The sequence below is a fragment of the Carcharhinus amblyrhynchos genome, unplaced genomic scaffold (assembly GCF_965287045.1).
Source record: "Carcharhinus amblyrhynchos unplaced genomic scaffold, sCarAmb.v2.hapA scaffold_38, whole genome shotgun sequence".
NCBI classification, from domain to species: domain Eukaryota; kingdom Metazoa; phylum Chordata; class Chondrichthyes; order Carcharhiniformes; family Carcharhinidae; genus Carcharhinus; species Carcharhinus amblyrhynchos.
In genome coordinates this window covers 1,858,240-1,873,114 of record NW_027649779.1, presented here as the reverse complement: position 1 = coordinate 1,873,114, position 14,875 = coordinate 1,858,240, and the positions used below count along the sequence as shown (strand labels likewise).

Below are 14,875 nucleotides of genomic sequence, written 5' to 3'. Positions count from 1 at the left end.
GTAGGCTCCCTTCCACTGCATTAAATTTCACTGTAACTGACCACATTCAAACACCAATGTTTGCATCGAAATGACATAAACCTTACTGCAGTAAATCGACTGAACAACATCAGCTTATCACAGCTCTGCTTTCATCACACTGGAAGCCAATGTGAAAATATAAACATATTCAAATCTTAACAGACAGGAAGGAGTGTGTGAGTGCGGACAATTAGCGCTGTGCACATTCCTGTAATCAGTATCTGGGATAATCAGGCAGGTGGGATCCTGGTGGTCTCGTGGTTAGGATTCATTGCTTTCAGATGTCGCAGACTGGCCTCGACATGTGAAGGTTTAATGCATTTTTTAACGTAAGAGTAAAAAGCTTTGGGGTTTTCCTTTATCCGACTTGCCAAGGACTTCGCATGGCCCCTACTAGCTCTCCTCAGCCCTATTTTTTAACTCATTCCGAGTTAACTTGTAACCCTATACAGGTATTATCAAGTGTTGAAAGTGGAAGTTTGGCCTGGTGTCGCACTGGGTACCAGCTTTGAAGAAATGTAGCAACTTAAAGCTTTTGCAGAATGGCATGATGCGTATTGTAGTGATATGAGTTGGGTATAAGTGACAGTGTGCAAATAATTTGAATACGTTTCAAGCGTGTTTAGACTGATGTGGTGAAAGCAGAGGCATATTTGGGAGAATGAGGCTGTGTGAGAGGGGGCTGTTGCAGAGTGCATGTGTTTTGGAGGAAGGGTGAAAATTTGAGATGCGGTTGTGAATGAAAGGAAGGTGTTGAACAGCATGAGAGGCTTGTGCGATGTTGCGTGTGAGATTTGAATGAGAGCATTTGTGGGCATTTGAGGAACGAAAGGAGAAAGTAAGGAAATTACAATGCTGCTGAGTGTGAAGGAAGAGAGAGCATGTGGGGGGAGGACTAACAATCGCAGCATTGGTGGTTCAGTGGTAGAATTCTCGCCTGCCACGCGGGAGGCCCGGGTTCGATTCCCGGCCAAGGCAAAGCTTCTTCTTTCTCCGTTCACTCTGTATATTGAACCGAATCTCCTGCCAAATTTGGGGGAAAACAAGGGAAATATTAAGTCTTGTAAGTAAATCCTGAGGGAAATGGATCACAATATTCGGAAGGAGGTGCAGTTATGAATGGTGTTATTGATGATTGAGTGGAAAGTATTGGATCTTTGGGCTACTGGTGGCCAGTTCCCTTCCCTCCTGCTGAATTCCTCCCTGTGGTAAGAGACATGGATTCATTTTACCTGCCCGTTCATAGGAGAAACACACTACAGCAGTGCTGCAGGATCAACGGAACTAAAGAAACTTGTATAGAATTGTAAACAGTGCGGTCATGCTGCAGTTCTGGAACAGGTTTTCAGAAATAGAATTGTGGTCATTGACACGCTAGTTTGGAATATGTTTAACTGTAGTTGTCTCAGTCTCTGTGGTGCAATTGGTCAGTGCGTTCGGCTGTTAACCGAAAGGTTGGTGGTTCGAGACCACCCAGGGACGGAGTTTTGCTATTTTTCTCACTAACAGCATTCACGGGTAAACAGTTGCCTGCTTCAACTCATTGAAAAGTCTGGAACTACGAGAGAGAGTTTGGCAGTGTACAAGCTGAGACATTGTATATTCCTCTGATTCTGTGTGTGCCCTTGTATCTTTCGAGTTACCAGGATCTTTATATGTCTGCGCCTGAATCTAGTGTGCCCCTACGTTTATATGTGTCCCTGAATCTGTGTATGCTCCCCTGTATCTCTGTAGGCTCCAGTGTGTGTGCGTGTGCCTTTTTTAAGACTAAACCGTGAAAATGTCTGACAAACGAATTGCAGAGGGCAGAAATGTTTACCCACTAAGATTCTGAATTTGATTAACGTCTGGTAACTGCATCCAATGTACAATTTGAAGTTTCAAATAATCCCAACTTCAATCTCCAGACATTATTACCCAATGGGAAATGAAGAACACGATTTATCTGCGGTGTCTGGTTATAAGAAGGGCGAATACGCCAGCCGAGATCCTTCTATAAACTCCAATCTCGGACAATATCGTTCAATATTCATATTTCAGTAACCGGTTCGCAGACTCACAAGCACCAGCGCCTGCAGTCGCTGTTGTCCGCCAGCAGATGGTGGTGTTGTATCACTTTAATCACAAGACCGTGCAGCAGGTTTGAGGAGATATTTGAGGAAATTTTATTTCCCTGTTTCCATAGAAAGAGAATAATTAGTAAAGCAATGGCATTAATATCTCTGTCAGTAACATTCACAGGGAAATCTGGCCAAGGATAGCGAATTTAATACTTGCATTCATATTTACCTTCCCGCTAGTGAACATGTTGATTACCAGCTAATTATTGTATAGCCTTACATTTTAGTGATTTAAAGATTTGTCTATTATCTCATCCAGACATTATCAATAATATTTCATTATAATTGGACGCATATCTCTTTTTCGCTGGATTTTCCATCCCTTGGTGCTCATTTTTTCTCCCTTAGTCCGTTTAGAAATCCAGCCGATCCCTGCCTGTATGTTATGCCCTGTGTATATTTAAATATAGTAACTTGTTATAACTTTTGACTTCAGCACAATTCGAGCCCTAACTCACTCTGATCTATAACAAACACTGCAAATTGCATGAGCGCCTCAAAATGACTAACTGTGCACTGATTTGAGTTATTAGCTCATTATACCAATCTCACTGTCGAATGCTGACACGGGATTTTATTAAGTGTAATCGCAGACAATCCAATTTTCTGTTCCGAGCTGCAATCTGACTCTGAATGTAACTCAATGGGAGTTTGGGGCTAGTATTTCATGGACATTCTCATCTCAGTATCCATCAGAATTTCCCATGCCCTCCGCACCCCCCTCCCTCCACACCCCCAGCCCCTCCCTCCCCCCACCTCCATCCCCTCCCCCACAAACCACAACCCGTCGCCACCCCACCCCCCACCCCACACCCCCCACCCCCCTCGCCCCGGCCCCAGACCAACACCATTTATTAATCTCGATTCCACGTCTTCAATTCGCCATCATTAGTTTTAATATTTATCAATGAGTTGGAGCGATGGAGGCTGAGAGGGCGGGGCTAAATACGCGGGGGTTCAGTGAGCTTTCAGAACTGGTGGAGTCACCAACTCCCACCCACTTTGACACGGTGCTACTCCATTCTGGAACGGGATTGATGATAAACTGTCAGCTAAACAGAACATTATACTCATCGTGTAATCAGTTTCTGGAGGTGAATGTATTTGAAAGCAAAGGAAGGGAATATCATTTACTGCAGATGATAGAATGACTGTGTGACTATATCTGTAGTGACAGTGACCTGGGATGAAGCAATGGAGACAGTGATGATGATCAATGAGATACAAATCTCAGATATCACAGCAGAACTGTGAAAAGCTAATGTTGTTCGGCAGATTTCCCACAAGAAGCTATAGAAGAGGCAGAGGCTACGAATGATCTTTGAGTGTGGTGAGCTACAGTGAAATGTAGTGGAGTAGAATGTATTATTTATTTTGACAGGAGGAAGCAGCAAGGGGAATGTAAATATAAATTACCGGGATTGGGCCAATGGGTTTATTTTGTTTCTCCAGGTAGTTCAAACTGACACAATGATCGCTCCTGTTTTCCATCAGGAAGGAATTTCAGACGCTGCTAAATCTTGGGCTGATCGGCAGCAATAAAATCTACATTCCCTGACCGGGAATCGAACCCGGGCCGCGGCGGTGAGAGCGCCGAATCCTAACCACTAGACCACCAGGGAACATATAAGCAGCTGTCTTAATCCGACCGATACATTGCAATGTTTTTCAAATTCTCAAGAAAGGCTTGTCGAGGAAAAGGAAACTCATGTTCAGATAGAACAGGAATGACTCGTTCAGCCAACAGCAGATTACTGCAAATGCTGGAACTTAAAAAAAAACTTAAAATTCTGGAAAATCTCAACAGGCGGAACAGCATCTCTGGAGAAAGAATTTAAGACAATGTAATTGACTCTAAACTGCCCTCTGAAATGGCCCAACAAAATAGTTAGTTCAGTGGGAAATGGGGATGGACAACAAATACTGACAATGAAATCTATACTGTGTTAGCAGCATTTTATGAAATACTTAATAATTTTCATTTTGTTTCATTTCATGTCAGACAGGGTGACATATTCGGGGCTCTTATTTAAAACCTCAGCCCTTTAACTATTGAGACAGTTATGGTTCAGTCAGAGAAAAGTGATCCACTGTGATCCAAAACAAGGAGTTGTAGTTGCTGCAAATTCCACCTCAAAACGGAAAATGTTGGAAAATTCATCAGTTTCAACAGTTTCTGTGGAGAGGGAAAGGGAGTGAATGATACAGGTTGCTGACCTTTGAAGCTAACCGGAAGAAATTGATGATTTAATGGTTTACAAACAATTACAGAGTCAAGGAAAATAGAGAGAGAGAGAGGAGGGAAGAACAAATAGTCTTCTTATCGGATGGAAGGCTGGAGTGATTGAATTACAATGGAGATGATTGTTGTTTCCACTGACACAATCTCGCAGATCTGGGTTTAAACCTCATAATAAATGAGAACAAAATCTCTCGCTGAGTTCAGCGCTAAACTCACCGTTTTCTTTCATTCACAACTGTGAGATGAACAACGTAGAAAGGAGAGAGAGACTCAGTTTGAGCCGTGACACTTCTGGGGGAACGGAGAGCTGGAATTCACCCAGGAATGAGGCAAAGTCTAAAAAATATTAACACCCAACGTGGGGCTCGAAGCCACAATCCTGAGATTAAGAGTCTCAGGCTCTACCGACTGAGCTAGCCAGGCACATACCCGACAGTCCTTTTCTTAACCTGAAATGCATGGAGAAAATATGACTTTTCCGTTTGGTGTCTCAGTTTGTTCAGATTTCAATGAATCATAAGAACATAAGAAATAGGAGCAGGAGTAGGCCATCTAGCCCCTTGAGCCTGCCCCGCAATTCAATAAGATCATGGCTGATCTGAAGTGGATCAGTTCCACTTTCCCGCTTTCTCCACATAACCCTTAATCCCCTTGCCTACCAAAAACCTATCTACCCGTGACTTAAATATATTTAGCGAGGTAGCCTCCACCACTTCAACGGGCAGAGAATTCCAGAGATTCACCACCCTTTGAGTGAAGAAGCTACTCCTCAACTCCGTTCTATACTGCACCCCCCCCCCCGACACTTATTTTGAGGCTATGCCCTCTAGTCCTGCTGCCCTTTCTGAGACAGAATCCCCAAAGTTTCTATCCATCCCTCTCAATCATCAATTAAATCATTTGCATCTTTCAATTCTGAGCTTCACCTTTCCCAAACATTCCAACCTCCTCTTACATCATTCACCTTATTTTTTTTTTGTTCGTAACAATTTAGCCAGGGGAGGGGCCGGGGGAAAAACCTTCTCAAGATTTTCATGTCACACTGTTTCCCAGTTTCAGATTTTTCAATAAGATCATCTCTGATTACTCTAAACTCCAGAGCGAACACACTCATCCCACTGAATCTCTCCTCTCAGGAGAAACACAGAAATCAATCGCCCCACAGCGTTTGTGAAGGAAACAACATCTAAATCTTCCGGCTGGATGAACTGGCAGCGGAGCTGGAGAAGTCAGAGATGTAACACTAACGATAAACTCTGAAGAACATACATGTCAGATGCACAACATACATGTCAGATACACACACAGCACACATGTCAAATCATATCACTTTCAAGTTGCGTCTTTTAACTTCCTGCTCTCCACCTCAGACATTTCCCCATTCATCAAAAATCTCCCACCTCAAACCCCATCCTGCTCCTCAACCCACTGATAATGTTACTCGTACCGCAAACAGCTGGCAGCATTTGGCTCCATAGCTCAATTGTGAGAGCACTGGTCTTGGAAACCAGGAGGCGCGATTTCAATTCTTCCTGGAACCTCCACGCAAAGTTTAGCTAATACAAGCTGCAAGAAAAAGCAGTGGACTTGTATGATAACTGAAATGAGGCAGTAATACTCCAGATTTTAAGAAAGTTCACCGTTCGAAAAAGTGAGAGGAGGACAAACGGAAGATCTCTCTTAACGCCCCAACTGCGATGGACCTTCAGAAGGTTATAGGTTTCAAGGAGATCACCAAGGTACGAGGGCCAGCGCATCCTTTGAAACAATTCTCATGGAAATATAAACAACGTTGAGTTAGGTCCATTATGTGAGATTAAAAGTGATAATCTGTGACAGGTGAATGACAGAGTTCAGGAAATTTCAGCCACTCCCACTCAAAATTGGATTTGCGTTTCATAACGCCACCTAATGTACAAATACACGTGTTAAATATACATCTACAATCTCAAGTCACGACCTCCCATGGGAAAGAGAAATAGAGTTCCTGCACAGTGACTGCTGATAAAATGGCAAACTGACCAGCCGAGCTCCTGTTGGGAAACTTCAATCCCAGACAATTTTGTCTAATATTCACACTTCAGCAACTGGTTCCCAAGTGCAGACATCCAGCTACTGAATGCAAACACATGAGACCAGCGCTGTGAGTCGCCAGCAGATGGTGAAACTGTGTCACTATAATCATGTTTGCAGTGAAAAAGGTTTTCAGAGTTTTTTTTTAAGGGTAGGAAAAAGTGAATAAAAAGTCGTTTACATATTTTCCAGTAACTTACGGCGTGGAATGGTTATGAATAGAATACTTACTTTGTTATTCCTGCTAATAAAGATGTCTGTTTTCGGCTAATCATTCCATTACATTCTATTTTATTATTTTAAATACTTGTTCAGAATTCATTAAAAAAAACATAACTGAAGATAAATCTATTTTTGTCCGAATTTTTCAACAATTATTTACTTTTCAGACTCTTCACAAACAAAGACCAACCTTGCTTATATTCTGTTCTATGGGGAAGATTTGCAACCACCTTTGCCAAATAATCCATTCATCCATGAATCTCTACTCCAACCTGTTCAATTCACCATTGCTATATCCGGTAATGAATACTGTGCAAAGGGCGCGGGACTGTTTGGGTTGAGGGTCGAGCTAAGCGGGAGGGTGGAGGGTGTGGTGAGGTGGGGTGGAATTGTGAAGAGAGTTCACGGGGGTTGGGTTTTGAGATTCATTTCATTGAGGGAGTTGTGTTGCAGCTGAAGTGAAATGCAAACATCCGCGCAAGCTAACAGAATGGTACAAAACTGGAGGTCAACATGATGTCCAGGCTGGTTCATTAGTATTAGCTGATTTGAATCTGGATTTTTTCTGGACTCAATTCATTTTTTTATATGTTTTTACAATTTCAATACACGTTTTAATCAGAAATGGTGACACAAAATATGTCTACACTGTGTATGTTTCACTGAGATATTGTTTTGGGCAGAACACGAGATAATCATCCTGTTCTAACGAAAAATATGTTTATTCTGTAAGTAATTTCACAATTGCAGTAAATGGAGATCTGATCACATTCTTTAGATCCTCTCTGAATTGTGTCTGGGTCACTGCGTAAATGTATGTATTGGTGCAGCAACTCAGAAGTTGGAGCATAAAACCTAACTCCCGCACAAATGCAGGAATATAGAAATGAATTAAGTTTACATTATATAATCGTTGACAAAAGGAGTGGTTAAGTAACACTGACCATAGTAGGATAAAATTTCCTGATAGAGCAAAAAGTAAGATAATGGATTTTCTTCTCTTCACTGTCTCTGGGTCCTTTGAACTATCCATACGCTTGTGGCTCTGAAGCCTCCTGCGGAATTTGGTCGACCCTAGAATGTGTTTAATGGTGAAAACATTCAGCAACAGAATCAACAAAAAAGGAATGAACGGTGTTAAAATATAATGCAGATTTTCAACTGCTCCCCATGCTGCAGAAGAGAGGGCATCAAAGTCTACATAACAAAAATGGGGAGTATTCTGAATCGCATATCTATCACCATACATGAAATACCAGAAAATGTTCTTTACACTGAATAGCACACTCACAGTTCCGAGAACTACTGTTGCAGTTTTCTCAGTGCAGTATTTTATTTTCAGCTTCTGACAAGTAATAGCCACAAATCGATCAAAGGTGAAAGAGACAGTGAACCAGACAGAGCAATCAGTGACTGCATAAAGCAGCACAGCATGGATATTACATATTTTAATGTGGTAAATAATTACAAATTCAAACTTAATGGGAATTTGCCTCAATATGAGATCGATGATAATGACCAGTAGATCCGCTGCTGACATGGAAATGAGGTAACGTATCACACTTTTGGAAAGACCACACTTCCCTCGCGACAGGATAAGAATCGTCAATACATTCACTGTAAGGAAGAGAAACACAATTTACTTGTATTTTAGACTGAGCACAAGAGAAGCAATCTCTCAGGATCCTTGGTAACAGTTGAAACATTTTTATTAAATCCACCTCAGAATAGACTGAGTTCACCTATTCTGCTCGAGACAAAGTTCACAGCAGAAAAGCCCCGCAATGATGTAGCAAGAAACCACATTCACCAGTTAATAAAATCTCCAATTTGCTGCCTTCTTCAGATTTGTATATGGGGGACACAATGGTGCCAGTAGGTTTGGAGCAAATATTTCTGGTCTGGATGACTCTGCTTTGATTGTGTTGAAGGCTGTGCAGTTGAAGATGTTGAATCAGCTGATTTGGAATTGGCTGTGAATCATAATACTGGAAATCATGTTACATAACGATGGCCGTACAGTGGAAAGATTGAAAGTGAATGTCAGGTAGTGTGAGGATATCTGTGTGGCAACGAGAAATGTTTCCAGTGCATTCACAGCAACAAACCATGAAGGTTACACAGAATGATATCAATAACTGGGTAACATAGACAAGGACAATGAACACAGAGAAATATGACTTACCAGTGACACCAACTACAGCAAGGAACGGGTAGTAAATCCTTTGGATGTCGTAAAATACCCAAAGAATACGAAGCTCAAGTGGTATAATCCAGAACATGGCTCTGAAATTCAATGATCGCTGGCTGTACTAGAGACCACTCCCAGTTAAACAACATTGCACACAGTGTGAAATTTCCTATTTATAAATCTTCTAATGTCCCCATTGGAACAATTAAACCGTGGGCTGAGGGACATGAATCCCATTCTCTGAACAAACAAGGTGACTTCATCTTTTCTTGTAAATTACATGGTATTGTCCTTTTTATGCATGTTAAAAAATCCGAATGAAGGCAAACATTTTGGTTCATGCACTTTGGCAAAAAAAGGAACATTGATTAACAATGTGTTGCTGAACTGAAAAGAGTTGAAACCGTTCTGAATATTGCTGTCACACATTGTCAGCCTATCCGTTTTCCAACAGTTCTCTAAAGACAGATAAGTCAACACCGGGAACAAAATAGTGAGGCTGAAATCATTTTGTTTGCAAGAACACACAACAGAATGATTGTCAATAAATACTTACATCTTAAATGTTCTTCAGTTGAAACACATGAACTGTTTGGTGTTTTCATGCATTCGTGGAAGGCAGAGATGGGCTGAAGGTTATCACTGGGAAAACTGAAGGGGAATTGCTAAAAGAGATCATTTCTCCAAAGAGGGTTATTAGAAAATAAATTATTTAAAATAAATAAGCACGCAAATGTCTATGATATTTCTTAGGCATAGAACCATAGAATTCCTACAGTTCAGAAGAAAGGTTATCTTGGCCCACCGAGTCTGCATCCCACCCAGGTCCTCCCCTCTGCCCTATCCCCGTTAGCCCCACACATTTTCCATGGCTAGTCCACATATTCAAAGGGAAAATAACGGGCAATTTTTGCATGGCCAATCCAACTAATATGATCTGGTGTAATATAAATGAGGGATGGGTTTTGTGCAGTAATACAGAGACAGAGCCGAATGCACCAGATATCGATACAGCACCTGTACTAATATGAATACAGACTGGGTCCAGTTCAGTCATTACTGAGAGAGTGTATACAGTATATTACTAACCAGCGTGGTGTTTTCTCATCTAAATAGAGACATGACATACTCAGTTTTGACAAAGACAAGGTCTTTGTGAAGGATAAAATGTGAAGGATAAACTTGCATTTGGTGAATAAAAAGTCCGAAATACAATAAAAATTCATGGATAAATCAACATTTTAAAGAACTCGTATTAGCTTCCCTGATGGTCTAGTGGTTGGGACTCGGTGCTTTCACCGCCGCGGCGTGGGTTCGATTCCCAATCAGGGAATGTAGATTTATTGCTGTACAACAATCCTGCATTACTTTCGGTCTGCACCTGTCAGAATCAATATGAGGGAGATTTCTTTGTTTGTGACTGAATTGGAAAAGTCACATGTAAAGAATCAGAATGAAAATAAGAGCGATAGGCGAGAAAGTGCTGATGGTACAAAATGCTGATACGGGTTAAAATCTGGCTGTTAATGGGGGAAATTTTATGGTTTCGACCGACACAAATATCTCGCAGATCTGTGTCCAAATCTCTGCTTCAATGACAAGAAAACTTTTAATTGAATAAAACAGTAAACTCTCCCACCTCCAATGAAGTGGAGGCAGTTTTCACTCAGAAACCAGTAACTGTGAGTTTAACAATGTGGGAAGGAGAAAGACTCAGTTTGAGCGGTGACATTGCGGGAGGAATGGAGAGCTGGAGTTCACCCAGAAAAGCAGCAAAGTTTAAAATCAATGGCGCCCAACGTTGGATGGTCCATTAACGGTGATAATTTAATGTTATTCAGCAGAATCACCACAGGATGGTTTATCACAGATTGATGCTAAAACTTTGAATGGAGTGAACTGCAGTAACATTGAATGCAGTGGAAAGGGCAGCACGGTAGCACAGTGATTAGCACTGATGCCTCACAGCGCCAGGGACTCAGGTCCTCGGGTCACCGTCTGTGCAGAGATTGCACGTTCTCCCCGTGCCTCCGTGGGTTTCCGGTTTCCGATTCAAAGATGCGTGTTTTAGTTTGATTGGCCATGCTAAATTGATTCTAGTGTCAGAGGGATTAGAAGGGTACATATGTGGGTTTACGGGGAATAGGGCGTGGGTGGGATTGTTGTGGGTGCGGACTCGATGGGTCCAATGGCCTCCTTCCGAAGGAATCAAAAGAGGTAATGCAAATATACATTGTTTTGGTTGAAACAACATGTCAACTAAATGTATTTTCACTGCCATGTAAAAGCGGACCTGACATCTGCACTGAAATGTGATGAGGTTGGAAAAACTGAGGACGTTACATGGCATGTGTGCATAAGGAAACAAAGATAAAGCTTCACCTCCATCTCCTTTCATTAACATTGGGAATGTTTAGAAATAGAGGACTTTTTAAAAAAGTGGAATCCAACAAGGAGGGAATATAACAACATCTGGCAGGGTGGAAATTGCGACAGATATTTGATCTGTTGCAGCTTGTGTGAAATGATGTTTGAAGGCAGTGCGAAACAAAATACGATGCCAATTAGCAGATAGCTCAGAAAATCAGCAAGGAAAAGCTGCCGAAACCCGGGATTGAACCAGGGACCTTTAGGTCTTCAGTCTAACGCTCTCCCAACTGAGTTACTTCGGCTACCTAGCACAGGCGAAGCTTCCGTCTCCCAAATATCTAAGAGAGCCATGATTTCTGCCCATTGGTTCATGCATCATTTTCATCTTCGAATAATCTCAAACAAATGTCCTCAGTGATAAAAACAAATTACTGCGGATGGAAAAAGAGGAAATGCTCCAAAATCTCACAATGTCTGACAGCACTTGTAAGGAGTGAAAAGGGCGGACGTTTCGAGTCCAGAGGACACTTTATCAAAGCTCATCGTGCAATATTACTCACTATTCGTTGCAATATTTAACATCAATGCATTATTTAACACATATGGCTTCATTATGAATTGAATATTTCTGTAATTGAACATTACTGGATTGAAAATATAACTGACCAACAGAACCAATCGAATCACCAGGTAATACAGATCGCAATTTTGGGATTTACTATCGTCAGCTTTTAAACAAAGTCAAATACATTGAAATGGAGGAAAATCAAGAATTATCTGTTAGTGACCCTTGAGCCTTCTTTATTATGGGTGTGAAACTTCAGGCGCATAAATTCCGGCCCTTTACAGGAAAGTCCAGTAGACCCGTACTGAGTCTCGATTCTCTCACCTGTCTGAGTGGCTTTTCCTGTTTCTTCGTGATGAAAAACGATTTAAAAATATTCTTCTGTGAAATGTGTGCCATTTCCTCTAGTTCACTTACAATATCACTTGTATTTGTCTTTTTGAGCACACTCTACTATCAGATATTTCAGATGGTGATTATCCATATTAGTCCGCTCCTATAAACCTATTAAATTCTGTTTGAGACTGAACGAGATGTGAATATGAGCTCGGTGTCAAAACTGAACTTTCTTATCAGTGCGTCAAGAAGAAGTGCATATTATTTCTCAGACAGCATTTGAGGGTGTTGTCAGAACAATGATAACATGCCTTTAACATCGAGGCTCGATTAATGTAGAACAGCAAACTGAAATCATGCAATTTTTTTTCCACAACATGAGAAAGCTTAATGAATGTTTCTGCCCGGTTTTGAAACGGGGACTTTTCACGTGTTAGACGAACGCGATGACCGCTACACTACAGAAACAACTTGAAGCACAAGAATGCAAAACTGTCTGTCTGCAATGTTCAACTCTCGATGGCTCAGTCAAGTGCAATACCCTGTTCTGACAAGGGCATCTGTCAAAAACGACACCGTACAGACTCCTGCGTTCATCCTGAGCTCTTGGACTTCAGCTACAAAGACATAAATTTAAATCAATTCCGGCAGCGGTGGGACTGCGAACCCATGGCTCCAGAGAAACTGGAAACTAAATCCAGAGCCTGAGGTCCCTCAGTCACTCTGCAAGTGTGGTAATCATGTTGTGATAATCATGTGGTTTCATTGCATTGATACGGAAATAGCTCAAAATCCGTGAAGTTGGGATTTTAGCAAATTTACCTCAGGTCAACAAAGTGTTAATCTCCAATTGGACTCTGCAAACGAGCAAAGTAAGACTCTTCCTCCACCCATTTCTGATTGAAAACAGCATTGTGAAGACACTGGTCATGTTTTCCTACATGTACGGCACAATGTCAATGTGTTTTCGTGTTGTCTGTGGCTGCAGTTGATATTGCAGTGTGTGCAGAGTTTGCGCCTGTGTGAGAAGGAATTGATGGTAAGAAGCAAATTCTGTTTTAAAAGAGAGCCAGGTAAACATGATCAAATTGTGAGTCGTTTCTTTGAAGTTTGCTGCAGAGAGTGAAGGTAAAAGTGTGGTGAAGGGTGGGGAGCGCAGATGTTTTTAAGAGAAGTGCGATGAGGAGCGCGGTAGTTGAAGGTGAGTGTGTGTTTCCACAAAGCGCTGGAAAATCTCAACAGCTTTAACGAGAACGAATAGATAGCATTAAAAAAACGGAAACTTTTGTTTTCCTGACCCGGGAATCAAAAACACGGGAGCACAATCTCAGGATAAGGCGCTGATGATTTAGGACTGAGGTGAGGAGTTGTTGCTTCACTCAAAGGCTCGTGAATCTTGGGAATTCTCTACTCCAGGGGGCTCTGATGTTCCATCATTGAACACATTTCAGTTTCGGTTCGACAGATTTATGATCTTTCCAGGAATGAATGAACATAAGAACATAAGAACATAAGAAATAGGAGCAGGAGTAGGCCATCCAGCCCTTCGAGCCTGCCCCGCCATTCAATAAGATCATGGCTGATCTGTTGTGGCTCAGTTCCACTTTCCCGCCCTCTCCCCATAACCCTTAATCCCCTCTCTTATCAAAAACCCATCAACCCGCTTCTTAAAAATATTTAGCGAGGCAGCCTCCACCACTTCAACGGGCAGAGAATTCCAGAGATTCACCACCCTTTGAGTGAAGAAGTTCCTCCTCAACTCTGTTCTAAACCGCCTCCCCTTTATCTTGAGGCTGTGCCCCCTAGTCCTACTGTCTTTTTTGAGCGGGAAGAGTCTCTCCACCTCTATCCTATCCATCCCATTCATAATCTTATACGTCTCAATGAGATCTCCCCTCATTCTTCTAAACTCTAGCGAGTACAAGCCTAGTTTATTCAGCCTCTCCTCATAGCTCAACCCCCTCAACTCCGGTATCAGCCTAGTAAACCTCCTCTGCACTCCCTCCAGGGCCAAAATATCCTTGCGCAGGTGCGGCGCCCAAAACTGCACACAGTACTCCAGCTGCGGCCTCACCAATGCCCTATACAGCTGCAGCAAGACCTCCCTACTTTTATATTCAATCCCCCTCGCTATGAAGGCCAGCATCCCATTTGCCTTCCTGACCACCTGCTGCACCTGCAAGCTGGGTTTTTGCGACTCATGCACAAGGACCCCGAATGGAAGCAGGAATATAGAATTGGAACGAATGCTCAGCCACAAGTTGATGTTTCGATTGTTTTTTTAGTTTAAAGGTATAATGGAAGCATTTATATATGTTGTGTGTAATGTGTTTGAAGTCTGTTATCATTAAATAATGTTGGTAACACCAGATAATTGTCTGGCCGGGAACAATTGAGAACTTTTTTTTATTAGTACCCACGGACACTTTGCCAACAGGTCAGTATTTGCCTGTGAATGTTGATAGTGAGAAAATATAGTAAAATCCCGTGCGTGGGTGGTCTCGAACCACCAACCTTTACGGTTAACAGCCGAACGCGCTGACCAATTGCGCCACAGAGACTAAGCCAGTAATAGCTAAATATATTCTAAACTACTGTGTCACTGAACACAATTCCATTTCTGTAAAACCTATTCCAGAACTGCAGCATGACCGCACTGTTTACAATTCTATACAAGTCTCTGTAGTTCCGTTGATCCAGCAGCACTGCTGTAGTGTGTTGGTTATTCCCTTTCT

The 14,875-nt window shown here is 41.9% G+C and overlaps 6 non-coding genes across 6 annotated transcripts; 3 read left to right on the top strand and 3 right to left on the bottom strand.

Annotated features, from left to right (window-relative positions):
* Positions 1-928: 928 nt before the first annotated feature.
* On the top strand, positions 929-999 carry trnag-gcc (transfer RNA glycine (anticodon GCC)). The gene has a single exon. It is a non-coding gene; the product is annotated as a tRNA-Gly (tRNA).
* A 430-nt stretch (positions 1,000-1,429) lies between these two features.
* On the top strand, positions 1,430-1,503 carry trnan-guu (transfer RNA asparagine (anticodon GUU)). Its single transcript has one exon. It is a non-coding gene; the product is annotated as a tRNA-Asn (tRNA).
* A 2,188-nt stretch (positions 1,504-3,691) lies between these two features.
* Positions 3,692-3,763, bottom strand: trnae-cuc (transfer RNA glutamic acid (anticodon CUC)). Its single transcript has one exon. It is a non-coding gene; the product is annotated as a tRNA-Glu (tRNA).
* Positions 3,764-4,733: 970 nt separating this feature from the next.
* trnak-cuu (transfer RNA lysine (anticodon CUU)) lies at positions 4,734-4,806 on the bottom strand. The gene has a single exon. It is a non-coding gene; the product is annotated as a tRNA-Lys (tRNA).
* A 5,324-nt stretch (positions 4,807-10,130) lies between these two features.
* On the top strand, positions 10,131-10,202 carry trnae-uuc (transfer RNA glutamic acid (anticodon UUC)). Its single transcript has one exon. It is a non-coding gene; the product is annotated as a tRNA-Glu (tRNA).
* Positions 10,203-11,468: 1,266 nt separating this feature from the next.
* trnaf-gaa (transfer RNA phenylalanine (anticodon GAA)) lies at positions 11,469-11,541 on the bottom strand. Its single transcript has one exon. It is a non-coding gene; the product is annotated as a tRNA-Phe (tRNA).
* Between the last annotated feature and the right edge of the window lie 3,334 nt (positions 11,542-14,875).